Source organism: Xenopus tropicalis, chromosome 3 (genome assembly GCF_000004195.4).
Source record: "Xenopus tropicalis strain Nigerian chromosome 3, UCB_Xtro_10.0, whole genome shotgun sequence".
Taxonomy (NCBI): domain Eukaryota; kingdom Metazoa; phylum Chordata; class Amphibia; order Anura; family Pipidae; genus Xenopus; species Xenopus tropicalis.
Window position 1 is genome coordinate 107,573,878 of NC_030679.2, and position 13,292 is coordinate 107,587,169.

The window sequence follows — 13,292 nt, forward strand, 5'->3', positions numbered from 1 at the left end:
CAAGAAACAGAATAGGGTCTCAATAAAAAAAAAAAATGGCCACACAGGGCTACACCCCTAATCTGCCAATGCCCTATTATGCCAAAACCCCATCCAGGAACCTCACCCCCTTCAAATGTTATATCCATTTGGGCCCCTTCTGCTGTGGGGCCCTAACTGGAGTATCCCCTATCATGGAGGATGCTAACTTTTTGTTGTGAGGGGCTCCATGATTTCTGATGGTGGCCCTGCTGGGCAGGAAGCAGTCCTGGCCCGGCAGGGCCCACCAGTCTGTACCTCATCACTCTGTGCTCCTATTAGACTAACAATCCTGCTCCTTGGTATTAATCTTATGTCACATGCATCAGTTTTCTAGCAACCAGTTTTGTATAGGCATATAAAGCCACTCTGTGGGGTGAGCAGAAGGGCCCACTGGCAGTTTCCCTGGTACCACGGTGATCAAGTCTGACACTGACTGCACTTACAATAGCAGTAGAAAGGCGGACTAGGATCGTTGCATTATTTGAGGGTCCCAACAACATATGCAAGTGTTGTTAGATATCGCATCAGTTCGTCACCACTTTCTCTGGGCCTCTCTCTGTTGTGTTCCCATTCAAGTTAATAATTTGTTGGTGCTTGCATGACTTTTCCAAGATTCTGATGTCATCCAATTTCCTAAATTTACATAGTCCAATAAAATCAACATACCCCTACCTTATATATAAAAAAAAAGTATAAACCACATGGCAAAATAAACACAGTGGCTTAGATGAATCATCACGGGTAAGTCCTAACCGAAGGCATGGGCTCCGATGCTCATGTGTCCAAGGCTTTCGCCAACAAACAGCATGGGCAGGTAGATCCACCTTCACTGAAGCTAGGGTGAGACCCACCAGGTCTTGGCAGGGGTCAAGCCCAGAGGACTAAACACAAAAAGGGTGCTGAAGTGTGTGGGTGCAATGTCATTGATTGCCTTGGTAAGGCTCCTGCTGGCGGCCAAAAAGAAAAGAGAATATATACTTCCTACCCGCCTAATGGCTCGGGCAAAGGAAGTGAATGCATGATTAGGCAGAAGGTGCATATGCAAAGCCTCCGATTAAAAAATAAGCCAGGCACTCTACGTTATGGGAAAACAGCTCCTCTGCTTTCATCAAGCTTCCACTTGGCAACCTAAAGGCCAGAGGACCAAGTGTTTCTCATTTTGATACTACACCCGATCTTAGCCAAAAGGCTGAGAAGCGATCATGGATAACTGCATTATGGGGTTGTTGAGCCAAAAAACAGGAAAATTCTTAAGCCAATAGCTACTGGCGGATATACAGTAGGTTTCTGCCCTAAGCAGGTCGGAGACAGGAAGAAAATGGAAAGATATATGTGCAACAAGGATATGGCAGAGACTGGTTCTATTCCTGGTTCTATGCCATCACAGCACCTGACACTGGAAAGGTTTTTGGGCTTGGCTGATTTTTGTAGATATGAGGAAGTGGCATTTACAGTAATGTAATGAATTTCCGTTCCATATACTTGCTGTGCCAGATAGTAAAGATAATTTAGACAGCCCCTTTTATATTAACAGGGTCATGTAATGTGTCATGTGCAGAGTGAACTTGGCATTAGTGTGCGTGCGTATGTGGGCTGTTTACTGGATGGACTGAACCATTTTACCAAAACAAGGTGCTTTTAAGCAGGAATAGGTTTTGAATACATCCCGCAATGCTACAGTTCCTTGAGTGTTCTGACAAGCAAATAAGCATTCACCTCATATTTTCCAGATCTACATATAAATTCCTATTAAAATCACCAAATTCTGAATTCTTTTGTTTGTTTTTTTATTAACCCACCCCAAGAAAATCTGGCATATAACTTTCTATATAGCACTAATGGGCACACCACATATGGGCAATAAAGCACAGGAACCATACTGACTCCACGCAACTCCACCACTGGTTCACTACATTGGTACAAGCCCTAGCCAAGAAGGAAACTCTCATGCTGGTGCCTCGGGTGTCTCTGAGAACTATTTCCATAATGAGCCTAAGTATGACTACAGCTAAATAAGACCTGGAATGAACAAAAAAGACCAGATATTCAAGTTAACTGGAACAATAGCATCAGAAGTAGCACAGTAGAGACCCTAGGCAATCCAGCTAGAAAAACACAGTGCTTCAATGATCCAGGGGCCTCTTATAAAACTGTCCTCTTAACATAACACGGTTGTTAAAGTATTTTTCTAAGTCCCTTAGAGTGCTCTGGCCCTCACACCAGTGCAGACAGCCATTTTGGGCACAGGCATGTGCATAATGAATGAATACCTCAAATTTTTAAGTGCTTAAATCCAAACTAGTAACTTGGATTTAACTAGTAGGGTAAACCCATTGGCAATTGTAGGCTTTTTCCTGCCCTTGGTGGCAGACCAGATGCCCACCACTGTCAATACTCTCTTAACCAACAAAAGCAGAATTCAATATTGAAACCCAAAACATTATCTTCTAAACTAAGTTACCAGGGTTGGCCTTTTGCTGCCACCTAAGGCAAGTGTAAAGGTGGCCATACACGAACCGATTTCACTCATTCAGCGATCTAATAATCTAATTGGTACACGATCGTTTGGGTTTGCCATACGATATGCCATCCATGGACAACAATTATTATTATAGTGAACCCTGCAATAAGCAAATTAAGGTTCCACAACGAATGTTCGTGTACCTCAATATATGTTCGTTGACTTCCGCTGGCAATCATGACGTGCGCAGGGAACAATCGTTTAACGACAAATGTCTGGCACTCACACCCACACCAACTGGCAGATTTTATCCCTGTATGACAAAAAAACTTAAACCCAGACGATCAGTTTTTTGGCAGATAATGGCCGATTAGTGGCCTGACAATCGTTCGTACACCATCAGCTATACAATAAGTTAACAATATTTACGTATCATTCTGGAATCAGTAGTTTTAAAGTAAAAAATTGGCTTGTGTATGGCCACCTTAAGCCTATCTTGGCCCAGAATACATGTTCCTAGCTTTGTTTGGCAGAACATCAGTTACACTGGACTCCTTTTCTCAGTTGGTTCTTCACTATGTGGAGGAGTATGGATGAGGTGTTATTTAACTACAACTCTCAGCCGCTGCAATAAAGTAGATACAACGCCAGAGGTTCTCAAACAGGAACAAAAGGTTTGTTTAGAAAGCCACAATCACTTAAGGCACATATATGTATGACAAATTATTATTATTATCATTAACATTTATTTATAAAGCGCCAACATATTACGCAGCATTGTACAATAAGTGGGTTTCATACATTGGACATACAGAGTAACATATAAAGCAACCAATAACCGATACAAGAGGTGGAGAGTGCCCTGCCAAAAAGAGCTTGCAATCTACAAGGAGAGAGGGTTGAGACACAAGGTGTGGGAATGGGCAAGGTCAGAATTAAGCAATGTGAGAGGTGTGGCACAGGGTATTGCTTTTAGCAGAGCTGAACCCTTGCACCACTGTAGAAAAATTATATTCAAGGGATTTACAAGTTAACCTTTTAGATACTTCTTACTTGCCTCATGGCAGAAGCACCCATGAGTAAACAAGTAAGCCTGTAGGTGTTCCCATTTGTATGTGAGAAAGTCCGAGTTGGTTGAGGAAACACCAATGTACTGTTATTAATGTACAGGCGCAGCAGGAGTTAGACTGGTTTGACTGTTTAGTGTTGTAGTCCCGTTTCCTCATTATCCCCACTGGCGCCATGTTATTAATGTCTAGTAGAGTAGAAGAGTACAGCACAATAACAGAAGATACAAATATCATTCAGTGGCAACAAAACAGACTGTATGCAAAGCAAATATTTATTCATGTTAATGAGAATGTATACTGCATAAACAGGGTTTATTTACCTCTATTTTTTCTTTAAATAAGCAGCTATACTGTATATAGATGCATAGAATATTGTGTATGCAGAGCATACTTTCTCTTCATATTTACATATGTACATATATATGAGGAGCGTCCGACTGGCATATTCTATATTGGAGTTTTGCCCTTGAAGGATGCTGTAATACTGAGATCTATGAAGAATGACTGACCAACATAGAAATATGGCAGCTACCAATAAAATGTACAAGCCGTGGTTCTAAGATGGTCCTGAAGTAGAGGAAAGGGTGGAGGGCAACATAGTATAATAACATATAAGGCCAAATAGTGTAAGATTGGTCAATAAATCCTTTTTTTACAGCTTTGTTGTGAGCTAAGGGTACCTAACACATTAGGCAGGAAGAGGTGGGGAGCAGAATGAACTCAAAAAGTCTGGAATCCTATGTTCAAGGCACAATCCATTTCCTTAAACTTCTTTGGAGCCCAAGTAAGATAGCATTCTTTGTACAGATTAGTCTAAAAGTGCAGAATTCTTACATGCCTTTAGACACTTGCCGACACATTGTTGGCATGGGTCTGTGTGACTGACAATTATACGCTAATAAATAATAATGCCCCAGTAATATTGGCAATATCTACACAAGTATAAAGTAAATTCACTTTAGCGTTAAACTCTGATTATGAGGGATGGTCCGTACCAATCAATTGACTGAGGTCCGGGTGTGGAAACCCCAAACCTATCGCCGATGCTACAATGAAACACAGAGATCAACCCGTAGCTGTAGGGAGAAAATCCAAACATGAAGAACACCAAGCGCTCCGGACTCAGGGGTTTCGCTTAAAAGCAGGTTTTTATTGTTGTTCCATTTAAAAGATTAAACGCCTAACGCGTTCCTTAAAATTATGAAATTATAATATAGTTTTTATTTGTATTAATTGCATTAGCCCCATACCAGAAATACAGGATGGTTTTTGCACACCATTTCTAGAACTGCTGTGCCTCTTTCTTGTTTGAAGGCAGGATATGACAGATGACAGAGCAGGTGTGTGTTTCCCAGATATTTATAGAACCAAATTTTGGCAATGTTTCTGGCTTGCTTTGGTAAGCCAGAAACTCAGTTCAGGTCCTCGCTGTATATTGGAGATGGTGTCACATGGTTTCACTTACACAACAATGTGCACCTACCAGTGGTTCTTAATAATGGTTTGTTAACTGGAAAATGCACTGTGTACATTTAATTATAGACTCAATATCTCCATATCCATAACAAGACTTTAGCTGTAGTGTTCAGGCTTGAGTTTTAACCATAGCAAACCAACCTCCATATGTAATAAAATAAATAAATACATGTATTAAACTTGCTGCATGATGGATACAAATTTTGGGATACAGAGAAAATTATTTCATTTTATTAAAGCTATCTCAGTCAGCCATGATTTTGTCTCAATATGAAGCTGAAACAGGTAGAATTACAAAAGCTGCCAAGCCACAAAACATATGGACAATTGTAGGTAATTTTAGAGCACTGGTCACAGCACACTGGGGTAAGTGGAGGTGATATACAAACATAACTGGCTATAGCCACAAATTGTAAGCCACCATATCAGTTAGATTTGTTGGTGTCTGTTTGGTTTGATGAGTTCCTTATGTCACTCACAACCCTGGCCGCCTCCTTACACAGATCCAGCAACTTCATTTTGGCTCAGGCGTCACTATCTTCCAAAGCAACAATTGTATATCTTTATTTATAAAGCGCTACTTATGTACGCAGCACTGTATAGTAGAATACTACTGATAATAGATAAATACAAAGTATAATAAGATAATAGATAATAGATAAATACAAAGTACAGGTATAGGATCCATTATCCAGAATGCTCGGGACCAAGGGTATTCCAGATAAGGGGTCTTTCTGTAATTTGGATCTCCATACCTTAAGTCTACTAAAAAATCAATAAAACATTAATTAAACCCAATAAGATTGTTTTGCATAAAATAAGGATCATGTATAACTTAGTTTGGATCAATTAGAAGGTACTGTTTTATTACTACAGAGAAAAAGGAAATCGGTTTTAAAATTTAAAATTGTTTGATTAAAATGGAGTCTGGGAGACGGGCTTTCTGTAATTCGGAGCTTTCTGGATAACGGGTTTCCGGATAAGGGATCCCATACCTGTATAACAATAAATACAAGATAAATACAGCTGCAATAAGTTAAGAGTCGAGGACACAAGAGGAAGGAGGTCCCTGCCCCGTAGAGCTTACAATCTATATGGGAGGGTAACTAACAGACACAAATAGGCAAATATAAGTGCTGCAGGTCACAGTGGGTGACACTACAATATAAGTGCTATATTCTTTTATGTATCTCAGGGAGCCCCCACCCTATGCACCTCTTCTTGACATCCTAGATATGCTCTTCTTTATGCATTCTTACATTTCCTCATGAGGCAACTCTGGTGAAAAATGAAGCAACGCATATGTTTTCCTCACTGGCAATTTTCATTATTGCTGATGGGAAAGCATTTGCAGGAGATTAGTCGCCAATGCTAGAGGCGATTTATCATGGGCGACATATCTTCTAGTGTGCCATGGCCCTAAGGGGGTTGAGAAATGGTTGGTACCAATATTAGTTTCCTTTCAATCTATGGAATCAGGTATGCTAACTTTTTAAAATGTTTGTTTTTGAAAGTTCAGTTATTGTTTGTGCATCTCTTCAACAAAAGTTTAAAGGGGTTGTTCACCTTCATTTTATCTTTTAGGCATGTTATAGAATGTACTATTCCTAACAACTTTGCAGTTGGTCTTCTTTATTTATTTTTTATAGTTTTCAAATGATTTGCCTTCCACTTCTACATATTTCCAGCTTTCAACTGGGGATCACTGACTCCAGCAGCCAAAAACTATTGCTCCTTGATCTTACAACTTTATTATTATTGTTACTTTTTATTATGTATCTTTCTTTCTTATGTCCCTCCCCTATTCATATCCCGTCTTTCATTTATACCACTGCCTGGCTTCTATGGTAAATAAGACCCTAGCAAACATATAGCTGCTGAATTTTGATACTAGAATGCTGCTGAACAAAAAGCTAAATAACTGGAAAAAAAATTAAAAATGAAAACCAATTGCAAATTATCTCAGAATAACAGTGGTAATTTAAAGGTAAACAACCTCTTTATTAAATGAGCACATATCAAAGAGTGGTGTATATTTTCCCTTAAAAGTATATGGAAAGTTTAAGTCACTGGGGGGGTACAAATTTCTTAAGCTGTCCCCAATGACTTGCTAACCTCTTACCTAGTGCTGGTGCTCTACTTATCTTAAAAGCACACTGGCTGGGTCTGTTTTTTATCAGGACAGGCTGCCACCATCTTACGCCATTGTGCCTTGGTAGAGCTTTCAGGTTTGGCGCATGAGCAATACAAACCATTTCTAAAGAGATCTATACTGGGCATTCACTGCATCGGAATAGGCACAGGGGAGCCTGATACTAGGGGAAGATGGCACCCACAGGCCGGTAGAAAGATGCAAGGGTGTGTTTCCTGCCTACTGAGAAACATCCTGTGTTAGAAAAGTGCCTAAGGAAGCACTTATGAGACCTACACAAAATCATGAGTCAAAGTATTGTTCTTATACAGGGGACCTTTTGAAATTCAATCCTCGAAACCAAAGCACCCGAGTATCTGCTATTGCTTGAGGGCCACTAACCATGTACTGTAATGTATAACAGGTTTTTTACATATGACTGTCTATAAATCTCGGTCTCTTCTCTATCCAACTTTCTTCTCGTCTTTCTTTCTTCTTTATCTCCTCTCTTTTCACTTTGTTTATCAAAGTTTGAGCCTGAGCCCCAAATTACCTGAAGAAATGTTCAGCTTGTCTTTCACTGTCCTACACAGTCTACTCAATTGTTCAGAATAAGTAGTCTAAGGGCTCTGGCACACGGGGAGATTAGTCGCCTGCGACAAATCTCCCTGTTCGCGGGCGACTTATCTCCCCGAAATGCCATCCCACCAGCGAAAATGTAAATCGCCGGTGAGATGGTATACGTGGCGTGTGCCAGAGCCCTAAGGGCCTAGTAATCTCTAGCTACTTCAAAAGTACCTGAACAGCACAAGTCATACTACCGAGCTGAGTGCAAGTGTAGTGATGTTATATACTCAGCCACAGAAAAGAATAATTAACATGTAGTGGCACATTTACTAAAATGGGTTTTTTTGAAGGCCTTGAAATGTGATATGGTATAAATTCAAAGTAACCACAATAATTTCTGTAGTTCTAAAATGTCTCGACAATGCTTTTATCATTCGTACGAAAATATCGCAATTGCGTTCTGAAAGTCACAAAATTTTCGGGCCAAAAAGTTTGTAAACGCCACGAACACCTTTCTGGCTTTGATGCCTTTGATGTCTGGCTTTAGAAGCCTTCAGTAGAACTCAATGCCACTTGACAGATCAAACCTGGCAAAAATATAATCCCGATGAAAGTGTTAATGAATTCCAAAATGTTTGTATTCTTTGCGCTAAATATGATTTTTTTGTGGAAATTTACCGAAAACCATGAAAAACCTGTGGAATTTTACAGAAATTTTCACATTCATTCCGAAATGTTCTATAATTTAGAAAAAATACGAATATATCTCAAAATTATTTAGTAAATGGGCCCCGTAGTCTTTCTCATCTTCAGTTCAACAGAAATAAAATTACAGAAAAATAATGCACGCTTGTGAATGGATACGGCTTAGTAAATCAAGAGAAAGTAAATCAACAAATATATATTATGTGTTATGGTTGCATTCCAGCAGTGAAAGAAACTACTGAGCAAACATCCATATTGCAGCCCTGCAACAGTAGCCAGGGACACTGCAAACTAACTAGGGTAAAGAGACAGATCCACATGTGCAGACAGTGTATATGATACCTATTACTGGCTAGTTGGAAACAGCCACAGGAATGTCAAAACAGAATTACAGATGCTATAGGAATGTTAAGTCTTTGGGTTTTATCTTATAAATATCTTATATATAATATCTTATATATAATATAATATATTATATATAAGCATGTAATTTAAAACTCACAAGGCATTTTGGCCACCACATCCCATTCAATGAGAACTGGGTGGTCAAAACATCCTTTCCTGCCAGCAGCCACTTTAAATTTGAATGAAATATCAAAAAATAATTTATACACTAAGCATCAATTACCACTCTATTTTGTTGTACCTACTTTACCTACCCCCTTATTATCATGAAACAACAGCCACGGCCATGACCATGGCCAATGGGGAGATTAGTTGCTTCATTTTTTGAAAAGGAAAAGGTCTTACCACCACCATTTCACTTTACTGCTAGTGGGAAGCTATTTCTGAAAGATCAGTTGCCCACAGTAGCTGGGGTTAACTGCGGGCAACTACAGTAATCTCAACTAATCTCTGTAAATCAGTGCTGTCCAACTGGCGACCCCCCTCTGTGTGGCCCCCCACCTGTCTGGCTGCTTTGATGGTTTACTCTTGTGTAAGCTTTAAATGGTATCAGTACTGTAGTTAACTGCCCCCCCTGCATGGTTCTCACCTCAGATTCAGGCTGTAATCCCCCTGTATTGTTTAAAAATGTAATCCCCTCTGTTGTTCACACCTTTTAATCTCTGCATTGTTCACCCCTGCAGTGTTCACACCTCAGGCTCAGACTGTAATCACCCCCATTGTTCCCCTGTTCACACCTCAGACCCACCTCAGACCCACAAATAATCCCTGCACACTACAAAAAGTTTTTTTATATATAGTTATTGTGCAGACTGTAGGAGCAGTGCCAGCATTGTGTCACTGTATGCTGCCTGTGGGTGCCATACACATAGGGCAAGCAGAGTATGGCACACACAGGCAGCACAGGGCAGGCAGAGTATGGCACACACAGGCAGGGTAGGGCAGGCAGAGTATGGCACACAGGCCAAGTATGGCACAAACCAGCCAAGAATGGCACACACAGTCAAAGTATGGCACACACAGGCAGGGTAGGGAAGGCAGAGTATGGCACACACAGGCAGGATAGGGAAGGCAGAGTATGGCACACACAGGCAGTGTAGGGAAGGCAGAGTATGGCACACACAGGCAGGGTAGGGAAGGCAGAGTATGGCACACACACAGGCAGGGTAGGGAAGGCAGAGTATGGCACACACAGGCAGGGTAGGGAAAGCAGAGTATGGCACACACAGGCAGGGTAGGGAAGGCAGAGTATGGCACACACACAGGCAGAGTATGGCAGGTTTTTGCTGTACTACAACCATTAATATGGGTGTGGTCATGTGATAACATGGGTGTGGCTTCAAGTGGGTGCAGTTTCAAAAAGGGGAGTGGTCAAAACTGGCTTCCATTATCGGCCCTCCACCAGGTAGGTCGGAAAAATTCCGTCCCTCGGTACCACAGAAGTTGGACAGCACTGCTGTAAATGATTGAAGGGTCCCTGTGGGTGGTTTGCCATGTTAGCTCATGGAGAAGGGAGAATGCTGCTGGGAGCCTAAGGTAGAGAAGTAAACAGTAAGTGAGTAAATTAGACTCACAAATAACAGAATAAACACTAGCTAGTGGTTGGCTAGATCTTAGGTATTTATTACTAAGAGACAGCCTTGGCAGGACAATATCTTCATTAAATACCTTCACTGGATTAAGGGTTCTGACCTGGGCACTAGCAACATTTCAGACCAACACTGGTCTTTTTTCAAGCTTGAAGAAAACAGGTGTTGGTCTGAAACATTGCTAGTGCCCGGGTAAGAACCCTTATTCAGAAAAAAGGCTTTTAAAGAAGATACTGTCCTGCTGTTGCTATCTGTTAGTAATACAATATACTGGATTGGCAGATGGATGTGGCTATCGTGTGACTTGCACCGATTCAAAGACCTATGCTGTGAGTGTGCTGATAGCTTTACTTTATTTGAAGCTCTGCCAAAGAGTGTAGAGGATTAGTACCTTGGAGTGTTTTAAAAGTGTAGATGACGTAGTGGTGAATCCTTTGGAGATCACTGTAGAAGACCTTGTAAGCTTGAATCCTAGAGCGTGTACAATGTAAATATACCATCTAATAACATCTAGATCCAAAGAGAGGTATTATAACACCTTGAGTGTCATGTTACATCTGCCTCATACCTGTTCCACTTAATAAATAAGCATGTTTAAAAGGTACTAGTGCCCTGATTATTGTGTCAATGAAAAACTGTTATTCCTTTCCCCAACATACAACAAGTGAAAGAGTCCTGTAAAGCCCATACTCTGCTAAAGCTTGCCTGGCGCATAGCCAAACTAACCATACAGCATTAGTTAATATGGGGATTAGGGAGAAAAAAAGAGATAGAGTATTAATGTAGTGAAAATGATGACAGGGGCTTATCTCCAAAATACTGCACATATTTCTAAAATAATTCTCTGTTTGGCAAAAACAAAATTGCATCAAATGTCAATGAAGTATCACCCAAGTCTTCCAGTAAAAGTGCCTTCTGCAAGCATTTTCATTTAATTAGAGCGAAGGCACATGCCGTGATTAATAGCTGTGACTTTTTAAAAAGTCACGACGACTAATTTGTGCATTGAACTCATGCGAGTAATTAGTGGCAGTGACTTATGCATGAACCTGTGGTGGGATAGTTGAGATTAGTTGCCACGACCGACTTTTTAAAAAGTTGCAGCGATTAGTCACCCCATGTGTCTTCGCCCTAAATGTTGGCCAGTGGCAGGTTGCTCAGGATATTTACTTATTGTAATAAAACAGAAATAGGAGTAGGGTGTAGGAGTACAGATAGCTGTACTGGAATGTAAGAGAGATTAGTTAAACAGCATTACTTGTTCTTCCTCATTCACCAGTGCTTATGAAAAAGTTTAATCAATCTTGTTAGACTTGAATGTGCTTTTTAAGAATAAAGCTGTAAAAAAGGGATTATCTTTACAAAAGAAAACAGGGTTAACATAACCTGCTTAAAGGAGAAGTTTGTTTATGGCAACCATTCCCTCCTAACCACAAATTGTCAGAAAGGTATCTTACCAATTTCAAGCCAAGCTTCTCAACCTATCTGTCAGACTTTCCAGGAGGGATCAAGTATGTTGGTAAAGAGACCCACAAGCGCCCCACGCTGCCCTAGGGCTCACCTGAGGATGAGACAGGGAGCTAGGGAGTGACGAGTAGCCGGTGAGGTCAGATAGCGCATTACACAGGGATGATACAAAGGCTTGGTCAGGCAGATCCAGATCAAGACAGCAACGATTCTTGAGCGGGAAAAATCAGGCAGAGGTCAAACCGGGAAAACAGGTAAACAGGAACAGGCTAGGCTACTAGGAGAGACCGAGATAACCAGGCACTGATAGCCATTACAACCAGTTTTAAATAGCTCAGGAGGAGCGTAAGGACACACACAACCCACGCACCATGCTTACACCGTGAATAATTGCCATACGGTGAGACGTACGCATTGGAACGCACACAGTGCGATGCGGTCGTGACACGCATTGTGTGTTGATTTCTACTGTGTATGGGGGGCTACTGTGTATGGGGGGCTACTGTGTATGGGGGGCTACTGTGTATGGGGGGGCTACTGTGTATGGGGGGCTCTGTGTATGGGGGGCACTGTGTATGGGGGGCACTGTGTATGGGGGGGCACTGTGTATGGGGGGGCTACTGTGTATAGGGGGCACTGTGTATGGGGGGGCTACTGTGTATGGGGGGGCACTGTGTATGGGGGCTACTGTGTATGGGGGCTACTGTGTATGGGGGGGCTACTGTGTATGGGGGGCTACTGTGTATGGGGGGCTACTGTGTATGGGGGCACTGTGTATGGGGGGCTACTGTGTATGGAGGGGCTACTGTGTATGGGGGGCTACTGTGTATGGGGGGCTACTGTGTATGGGGGGCTACTGTGTATGGGGGGTACTGTGTATGGGGGTACTGTGTATGGGGGTACTGTGTATGGGGGGCACTGTGTATGGGGGGCTACTGTGTATGGGGGGCTACTGTGTATGGAGGGCTACTGTGTATGGAGGGCTACTGTGTATGGGGGTACAGTGTATGGGGGTACAGTGTATGGGGGTACTGTGTATGGGGGGGCAAAACTGGTACATAGTTATAACTCACTTATAACTGACTGCCTTCTCTCTATATTTGTATTTTATATGTGCAGACAGAACCTGCCTGTACTGTCTGCCCAGGTGGTATGGACAGGGCCTCAGTGTGGGCTACGTGTCCTGCTGCTCCCTACCTTGCACATCTGAAAGATACACAAGGTTGGGGAAGGTAGGCATTTTGCCACTTCTGGTTACCCACTGGTCACTGCTGCCTAATGCAAGAATCTCTGCTTGCCTTATGGCCTCATAGGGCAGCATTCCTTTCTCAGTAGTCCTTAAATATCTGTACTGATTTAATCTTGTTTGATATTTAATGATGTTAAACTACACAAAGTAT